The following is a 10,857-nucleotide window of genomic DNA, read 5'->3' as shown; positions in this document are numbered from 1 at the left end:
TTCATTCTCAAACTTGGCACTATTTCATATCTAGTACATAATTAAAGTTTAGAAAACTATGCTCATTCTCGAGCTTGACACTTTAGAAAACTATATTTTTGATTTTATGAAAGTTGTAGAAAACCTAAGTAAAAGTTGTTAATAATAAAGATTAATTCTAGAATTAAGATGCTTTAGTATGAAGGGTTTGGAGTTATGCTTTTGATATTTAAAGTATAGAAAATTGTATATTTGAAAATATTAAGAATCTTAGATTTATACTTGAAAAGAAAAAAAATTGAGACTTTATGAAAATTCTTAAAGCTAATACACATTTGTTAAAGTAAAGAAATGTGAGATGTTTTTAACTTTAAGAGGATGATAGTGGAATTTAAAATCATTAAAGGCAATCTAAATATAGTAATCCTCACATGACACATGAAATATGAAAAAAGAGAAAAAGAAAGGATTGAAAATGATCTTAAAAGAGAAAATATATGTGAGGAGAAGCTTGAGGAGATGCCTAATAAAAAAATTGCTCTACTTGAATCAACTTAAGGAAAGAAACTTAGTTACATTTCTAACTTAGACTTAGAAGCATTAGCACCTTTACTAATGAAGTTATCATGAAATTCTTTTTCTAGGATTTCTTCTAAATATCTTAAGTATGATGAATTGTAGTTATTTTTGAAAAAAATAGAAAATCAGAACTTTTAGACTTGACTACTAAATATTCTTGTATTTTAGTTTTTAACCCGAGTTGTTAAAATTTTTTTGAGAGTTTCACTATAGCATTTATAAAGCTGAAATTATAGTAGTCTTTAAGTTAAATTTGCTACCACATGTTATAAATTTTATATATAGTATAAGGAGTTACTTGAGGACAAGTAACATTTTAGTTTGGGGGCATTGATCCACCTAAAAAATAACCTATTTTTTAGTGCATATTTTATAAGCCTTTTATGTACCTTTTTAATGATATTGTATTTTAAAGAAATGTATTTTTCATGTTTTTGGTTTCAGGTACATGAAATAGACATTTAGAGAAAATGAGGGAAAAAAAATAGCAAAAATGAAGATTTTTGTGTGACGCTATAGCGCCACCCATTGGCGTCATACCACCACAGTTGAGCGAGAAGGGTGCTATAGCTCCCCAGACTGGTGCTATAGCACCAATAACTACTTTTCTATAAGTAACATCAAATTTGGCCAAATTTTGGATGGATTTTTGAAGCAACCCTTGGTTATTTTTTGTTTTCTATTTAATGAGAAGGATTTGACAGAATTAGAGACTTTTTGGATCCTCAAAACTTCAATTGGGCGACAAAATTAAGTTAGGATTTTTGTATTTTGTGTTCAAGTATGAGTCTGAGTGTGTTTTAGTGTGAAGAAGTTTGGAGATTGCTTAGAGAAAACCATTTGTTCAGATCTTACATGTTCTCACAAGAGATATTAACATCTTAATTGGCCAAATCAAGAAATAAATGAAGTACAAGGTTTAAAATCATCCCAAGTTATTCCAACATTAAATATTAATACTTCACACAACTTCCATAAAATACTTAATCACTTATCATTTTACGGAAAAAAATAAAGAAAACTACTCAAAATTTCGAATAAATCTTATTCATAAATCATATCGATGATTCGAAGAAGAGAAGTTTGAAAGTAGAAATCATGCAAACAAATATGCAAACAAATAAGAAGCCTAAATTAAAACCAAATGTAGTCACAAAGAAAAAAACTTATCTCAAATCATCTTCACAAAAATCTTGAAGTTCCAATGAATCTCTTCCTTCACTTACAATACAAACTACAACTCTAAAGAAAAAGAAAAGTGGCGGTGGTGTGTGTTGTTATTGGCGTTGGCGGTGTGTGTGGACGACTGGAAGGGGGCTGATGATAGATTTTCGAGAGAGAGAGAGAGAGATAGTTCTTCAATCCAAGTCTTCTTTTATAATTTTCCAAAAGGTGCCTTGGTGTCTCTTCAAAATATGTCCACATTCAATGCATTTCAAGAGTTTCCTCCTTTCAAAAGCCAATTGAATGTATTTTTATGTCCATTCACTATTTCCCACGTTTTCACCAAGGGTTGCTTCAAACGCCTCTTCAGAAACTTTTCCAAATTCATTGAATCGCCAAATAACTACTTCTGATGCTTAAGCGCGAGGTACTGAGCACTTAGGCATGACCTTCTCTATTTTACTGGCGCGTAAATGCCAGCTCTGGGAGCTTAGGCGCCATAATTCTTTTGTACACCTTCTTCATTTTTGCTCCAAATTTGATCCTTTGTCATTCTTTTCAACATTTTTCATCTATTTTGTTTTACCTGAAAGAAAAACATACAAATAACTTCCATTAAAGAGCAATATCTAATATATATATATATATATATATATATAATTGTGTACAAAACACCTTCTTCATTTTTGCTCCAAATTTGATCCTTTGTCATTCTTTTCAACATTTTTCATCTATTTTGTTTTACCTGAAAGAAAAACATACAAATAACTTCCATTAAAGAGCAATATCTAATATATATATATATATATATATATATATATATATAATTGTGTACAAAAAAGACTATATATTTTAGGTGTATCAAAATCCACCAAACTTAAATTGTTACTTATCTTCAAGTGACACTCAAATCTTTTAAAACCAAAATATGTAGATTATGTAAATGAGTTTCTTTATAATATTCTAAAATCTTGATCTAGAAATATAGTAGTCCAGTTTAGAAAAAAACATTTGTACATGAGACCAACATAGAGTATAGAAATTTTTAATGTAAAGAAGTTAGAAAATATCAGTTCCTATCTAGTTCAGAAATATTATAAATTCTCCAAATATAGAGTTTAGGCATTCTCTCTTCTCCACTTAAAAATTTTTATTAAGAATAATTATACTTACTACATTATATCCTTAAGCTTAAGAGTTTCTCAAGTCTTATACTTTAAAAAGATCATATGTGGAACCAATTTTTTGATTAGACACTAATCCTCAAGCTTCTCCTCCCTTTTTCAACTCTCTTTTTTTATTTTTTATTTTCTTAGGTGAGGATAAATGTATCTGGATAGGCCTTTAATGATTTTGAATTCCACTCCTTTTCTAGAACAAAGTTTGAATATAAATCTTTTACTTAAAAACATAATAATAGTTTTGAAAATTATTTTTCATAAAAGAAATTTAAGTATTGAAAATAAAAGTCTAACCCTTCTAAATTTTTCAAAAATACAATTTCTCCTACTAAAGATAGTTACACAATATTTATCATTTTCACACTAAAAAATTATTAACTTTAAGTTTTTCTTCATTACTATAGGTTTTACCTAAATTCTCTTACTTATTTATATATTCAAAATCTTACTTTCCTAATATAACTTCATACACATAATCATTTTTTTTAGATAAAAATCAAATTTATTTGTAGTACATTTGAGAACAAATAAACTTCAAGTTTTAGAAAACCTTTTCACTCCCCCCAAACTTAAATTTTAATAGGATAAAACATTGAAAACTAAAAATAACATGCTTACACAAATTTTTACATCCTAAATATATAATTACAAAAATTAAAAACAGGACTAAAAATTTAATTAATCAAATTTTAAGTTATCTTAGCATATTGAGATTCATTAGACTTCTATGCAGTGGAGGATAACATCAAAACAAACAAACACACCAACAAAAATTCACAAGTGCAACATAAAGGAACATAAAGAAAATACATTAGTAAATTGAAAATTTTAAACATGAAGCTCTTAAGTGAAAGTTAGTAATATTCTAAACCTTCCTAAGATTCAAGATTAAGTTAAATACAAACTAATTAAATACACTAGAAAACACAGTTATAACAAATACTACAACAACAAAAAAATATAACTACTCACAATAACATCAATACATCACATCAGTGTCTGACAAAATAAAACACAAACAAAAGTAGCAATCACAACTAGTAAAACTCAAAACAAAAAAACAGTACAATATAACTATACCAAAAAAAGTTCACAACAACAATAATAAGAAAGAAACTAAACTACAATGCTCAGTCTAATCTTCCTCCTCCTCATCATCATTACTATCATCACCATGCCAGAAAGAAGTAGGCTCATATGATGGATATTTTGGATATGAAGGGAATGCTATACTTTGGTCACCACTCGTGAGGTTTTCCAATAATGAGTGGAATTTCTTGTCATAATCACCATGTCTTGTCATATATCCATGCATATGATCTACAAACTTCTCTAAATTTAATACATTGTCCGTAGTCTAATTAATGTTATCTAACTTTCTTTGCAATAAATGTGACTGTGAATTAGAACCAAAAGTCTCACCTTGTGATTTTGAAGCACGTGAGGTAGAAGCATGAGCAGTAAAGGGACCTGAGCTGCTAGAAAATCCACCTCTCCAGCTAAAGATTGTGATGTGGATAAGACTTCAGATTAACACTTGTAATGGGATTTAGAGGCCGAGGCTACGTATCTCTTCCCAGCTATCGAATCTAACACCTGCCAGCTCACATAATGAAAAGATCAAGGATATGAATCCCAAATATGCAGTAGTAGCAGTGACAACAGAACTGGTGATAATCTCATAAATCAGAGCTCCAATGTCAATGGGCTTGAATTGTTGAAAGAAATAGTTCATGGTAGCTCTATCTCGAGTAACTTCACTAAGGTGGTTGGTTGGTAGCAGGCGAGCGTAAATAAAGTAGTGCCACACCTTCAATGTGGCATCTAACTTTGATGTGGGGAAGTTTACTTCTCTCATTAGTGATCTTCCACAGTCCTCTTCCACCGGTCAATGAAGATATAATCTTGTCCAAATCCTCCTCAGTCTGACTATAGTTTGAATAAAACATAACATATTATGGGGAAACTGGTAGAACAAATTTATTACCTCAGGGGAGAAAGGTACTAGTTTTCCTTGAACCATGACCTGATCTTCTTCAGCTTCAAGGAGATTCACATAGAACTCCTGAACAATAGAAATCATAGCAACAACATAAAAACAACAAAAATGTTCCCACTGTCGGCGAACAATAAAGTCTTCTGTTGCTCCACCCAGACTCTTAAAACACTCTATGGAATCAGTTTCCTTAACTATAGTGTGTCACTATATTTGTTCCGAGCTCTTGAACTAACAAATATGTTCAAATTGAAATGGGTCTTCCCTTTACTCCTCTTCATTCTTGAGGCCATTTCTAAAAATCATATAAAATTCATAATAAATCCCAAATTCAACTCTAAACCACTAAAATCATCTTCTAAAAGCTAAAACCAACATTTCTATGTGTTTTCCATAGATTTTTCTCAAATTTTCACCATGAATAGTGATTTTTGGTCAAATCCATAATGTGCTGAAAATACATGGTGAAAATAAAAAAAAATTACATAGAAGTGAAGCTCTCACCTAGAGAAGATCAAATCTAGCAAATTTAGCTTAAAACTACCAAGAAATCGTTACTTTAGAGGATGTCCTAGATCTTAAAATTGTGAAAATCGAAGGTAAGAGAGGAAGTCAGAGTTAAAATGGAGGTTTTTGGCTTAAAATTTTAGTTTAAACCATTCGCGAACCGGTTTACGTGAGCCAGCGCTTAAGCGTGACTGGTTCGTGGCTTAGGTGCCTACCCCTTGGGTTAGACATCACTTAAGCACGGGGTCTTGGCACTTAGGCTCCAGTGCACAAATTTTGATATTTTTGATTTTAAGTGAAATGCACTTCTAGCTTAAGTAAGTCAACCACAGTCAACCACCCCTAAATGGTCTTATAATCTTTAATAACTATTTGCTTCCCAATCAACTCTCCTCTTTCTCAAATTTCACCAATATTAACTAATTTTATTTAACATAAAATAACACAATTTTGCACAAACAAACACTTATATTAATTCACGAATAATTACAAACATTTGTGATACATAATTTCTAAATCTAAAAAGTCTTGGATAAGGTAATTCCTAAGCACAAACACTAAACAAACTTAAAATTAAAAACACATAAAACAAACTTTACACTAACAAACAAACACCTAACACAAAGAAACATTAAACTTAGAACTTAATTCCACTCTCCTTTTGGTGTAACAAATCATGGTCTTTCATTAGTTTCTCCTTGGGCATTTGGAATATAGATCTGATAAAATAAATGGTGGTGAAGAATTCTGGTTGATTCTTCTTCAATCCATTTGTTTTTCAAATACATAGCCTTGTCTGCTTCTTCAATAAAACTGGTGTGGCTAAATTGCATCTTAATTTGCCATCCAATATGCTCCAAATGTGTGTTAACTTCCATCACTTTCAGTTCAATTAAATCCACATCAGCCTCAATTTTTATGATTTTCTCCGCTATTCCTTCTATATTAACAACTAGGAAATCATTGTATAACTCTTACGCACTTTGAATAATGAACTTATTCTTCATAGCTTCTTCCTTCTTCATATCAATCTCCCAAGATGACATCTTTCCAAGATCTCTCACTCTTCACTTAGAATTTAGGGTTAAAATTGAAGTGGGGTGAGAATTCTCTTCATTCTATTATATATATAGGCTTTAGACCAAGCCTAAAACTACTAGACATGTTCTGGGACCACTAACCCATGTTACAACCCACTAAATCACATTTAAAACTTTTAGAAATGTAATTTAGCACATTTAGCAAATAGTAGCACTTAAACACCAAATTTCGACGCTTAAGCGCCGATGCTTAATTTAGCACAGGTCAGCTTAACGTCCAAATACTCATTTTAACATGTTTAAGTCATCTATTAAGGTCTTAGAATCATTACTAAACCATTATATATTCAAAATACTATCATAAACTTCTTAATCAAACACAGAAACATAACATTCAAAACAAAAACACACAGATAACTATGGGTTGCCTCCCAAAAAGCGCTTGGTTTAACATTGTCAGTCTGATGTAACCAGTGCTTATTCTGGTTGACCCAACAACATAAGATTATTTAATTTAAGTTGATCTCCTAAAAAGTAGGGTTTTTGCATGTGACCATTCACTTTGAATATTTTTTCAGTTTTAGGATCTTTGATATCCACAACTTCATAGGGATAAACTCTTATCACAACAATGGGCCCATCCACCTGGACTTAAAATTTCCTGGAAATAATATTAATCTTGCATTATATAGTAAAACTTGTTGCCTGACTCAAAATTTTTAGTAATAATCCTTCGATCATGCCGCATATTCATCTTTTCTTTATAAATTTTAGCACTCTCATAAGATTCATTCCTTATTTCTTCAAGCTCATTTAATTGAAATAGTCTTTTCTCACCAGTATCCTTTAAATTATAATTAAATTCTTTAATAGCTTAATATGATTTATGCTTTAGTTCAATAGGTAAATGACAAGCTTTCCCAAATATTTGCCTGTATGAGGACATTCAAATAGGAGTTTTATGTGCAGTCATATAAGCCCACAAAGCATTGTCAAGTTTGATTGACCAATCCATTTTTTTTTTATTCATAATTTTTTTCAATACTCTTTTAATTTCATGGTTGGATAATTCAGCCAAACACTTGTCTGAGTATGATAAGCAGTAGCAATAAGATGGTTGATATGATATTTCTTTAATAATTTCTCTATTATTGCACTCTTGAAATGACTTCCTCTGTCAGTTATGATCACTCTTGAAATCCTAAATCTATAGAATATGTTTGTTCTTAAAAACTTTGCAACACTTTGAGCATCACATCGAGGTAGAGCAACAAATTCAATCCATTTGGATACATAGTCTACTGCTATCAACATATATAAATTTCCAAAAGATGGTATAAATGGTCCCATGAAATCTAATCCCTAAACATCAAATATCTCAACTTCCAACCCATAATTGAGCTGCATCTCATTTATCCCAGAAATATTGCCTATTCATTGACATCGATCACAAATTTTTATATAAGCGCATTAACATCTCTAAAGATTGTAGGCCAATAAAATCCATATTATAAAATTTTGTATGTTATTTATCAACACCAAAATATCCCCCAAAATCAGAATCATAATATTTTTGGATAATTTCATAAGTTTCTTCTAAAGGCAAACATCTTTGAATAATTATATCATTTCCTTGTTTATATAAAAATGGGTCATCCCAAAAATAAGTCTTAGCTTCAGATAAAAATTTCCTCTTTTGTTGGTGATTCTTATAGGAGTCTTATAAGCAGTTCTGTATGCCCATAAAGTAGTATCTAATCTAGCATACCAATCCAATTTATAAGGATTTATAGCTTTTTCTAAAATTCATTTAATTTCACTATTTGATATCTCTGCTAAACCGCTAGTCTGAGGATGATAAGCAGTAGAGAATCTATGCATAATATCATATTTCTTAATCAATTTTTTGATTTTCTTATTCCTAAAATGAGATCCTTCATCTGTAATAATTACTCTCAGCATTCCATATGTTGTAAAAATATTTTTAATTAAGAATTTAGAAATACTCCAAGCATCACATCTGGGTACAACAATAGCTTCAATCCATTTGGACATATAATCAACAACAAGTAATATATATAAATTTTTAAATGAAGGCATAAATGGTCCAATAAAATTTAAACCCCACACCTAACAAATTTCAACTTCTAATTTGTAATTTAGAGGCATTTCAATTCTTCTAGAAATATTTCCTACTAGTTAACATCCTATTTCCTACTCACTGACATCAATCGCATGTTTTAATATATTCATTAAAATATCTAAAAAGAGTAGGCCAATAAAATCTAGCTTGCAAAATCTTATATGCAGTTCTATTTGTTCCAAAATATCCTTCAAATTCAGAATCATGACATCTTTCAATTATCTGATGAGTTTCCTCATAAGGCACACACCTTATAATAATTAGATCTTTACAGTGTTTATATAAATATGGGTCATCCAAAAAATAGAATTTTGAATCATAAATGAATTTCTTTAGTTGTGGATTTTTAATATCAGGTCATAAGATTTCACTTACAATAAAATTTAATACATCAACATACCAAGGTACATTCATTTCATCAATACTATATGATTGTTTATCAGGGAAATTTTTTAAAATTTCATTTACCAAATTAGTTAATATTTCTCTTTCAAGTCTAGACAAATGATCAGCTATTTGATTATCATTTCCCTTATTATCAACTATGATAAAATCAAACTCTTGCAATAGAAGTATCCATCTAAATAATCTTGGTTTAACATCCTTCTTTTGAATCAAGTATTTAGTAGCAGAATGATCTGTATGTACTATACATTTAGTTTCAATTAAGTAAGGTATAAATTTATCAATGACAAGTGATTCTTTGGAACATGCCTCATATTCCTTAGACACAATCAGCTTCTAGCGAGAATAATCATATAGGCATAACCCATGCTCATGATTTTATATTTTGCATTGTTTCTTATTTTCACATGACAAAACTTGCCCTTATTGTAGATAGAAAATACATCAGGACAAGAAGTAACATGATATGAAGCACCAAAATTAACTGTCCAATGAGAATCTTGGCATGTGAGATTAATACTACTGCCATAAAAAAGAATAGTAAATTCCTTTATAAAAGTTGACATAATGACTTAGTTATTTTTTAAAATTTTTTTATGTAATACTTGTAGAAATCAACATGTCCTAGAAAACTTCTTACTCCTCTAACTGTAGTAGGAGGTGGTATAGGAGGTGGTAAATTTTTAATAACTTGAATTTTTGCAGGATCTACTTCCATGCCATTTTCATAAATTTTATGCCCAAGTACAATACTTCCTGCAACCATAAATTGACATTTTTCTCAATTTAGTACTAGGTTAATTTTTTCACATACTTCCAAAACTTTTTCTAAATTATTTAAACATAATTCAAATGAAGTTTTGAATATAAAAAAATCATCCATAAATACTTCCATTACATGTTCAATAAAATTGCTAAAAATTGACATAATACATCTTCGAAATGTTGCAGGTACATTGCATGGTCCAAATGACATTCTACGAAAAGCAAATGTTCCATATGAGCTTGTAAATGTTGTTTTCTCTTGATCCTCTAAAGTCTTGATCCTCTATGATCCTCTAAAGCAATTGGAATTTGGTGATACCCGGTATATCCATCTAAAAAGCAACAATATTTATTTTCAGCCAATCTATCCAACATTTAGTCTAGAAAGGGTAAAGGAAAGTGATCTTTTCTGGTGGCCATATTTAATTTTCTATAGTCAATACAAATTCGCTAACTAGTAATTTTTCTTATTGGAATTAATTCATTTTTCTCATTTTCTTCAACGGTCACTCCTTTCTTCAAAACACAGTGAATTGGACTTACCCAAATACTGTCTGAAATAAAATATATAATTCCAGCATCAAACCATTTTAAAATTTCTTTTTTAACAACTTCTTTCATTATTGGATTTAATCTCCTCCGAGGATCAGCTTTAGGTTCGTATTATTCATCTAATATAATTTTATGCATACAAATAGAATGAATAATTCCTTTAATATCTTCTAAAGTCCATCCAAAAGCCTTTTTATATTTTTTTAACATCTCTATTACTTTTTGTTCTTGAATTTCAGTTAACTCAAAAGATACAATAACAGAAAATGTAGACGAATCTCCTAAAAATACATATTTTAAATGGGCATGTAATATCTTCAGTTCATGTTTAGGTGGTTTAATACTTGAAGGAATACGATTTTTATTATCATTTTCCATTAAATCTAAAGTTTCAAATTTGCCATGAATATAATCTAAATCTTCTTCTATCATTTCTTCCTTGTTTTAAAAAAATTTTCCTTGCTTTAATTTGCCCTCAAACTTAGCTTTAGGTTCGTATTATTCATCTAATATAATTTTATGCATACAAATAGAATGAATAATTCC

Source organism: Phalaenopsis equestris, unplaced genomic scaffold, assembly GCF_001263595.1.
Source record: "Phalaenopsis equestris unplaced genomic scaffold, ASM126359v1 Scaffold232999, whole genome shotgun sequence".
NCBI lineage: Eukaryota > Viridiplantae > Streptophyta > Magnoliopsida > Asparagales > Orchidaceae > Phalaenopsis > Phalaenopsis equestris.
This window is presented reverse-complemented; position numbering follows the sequence as displayed.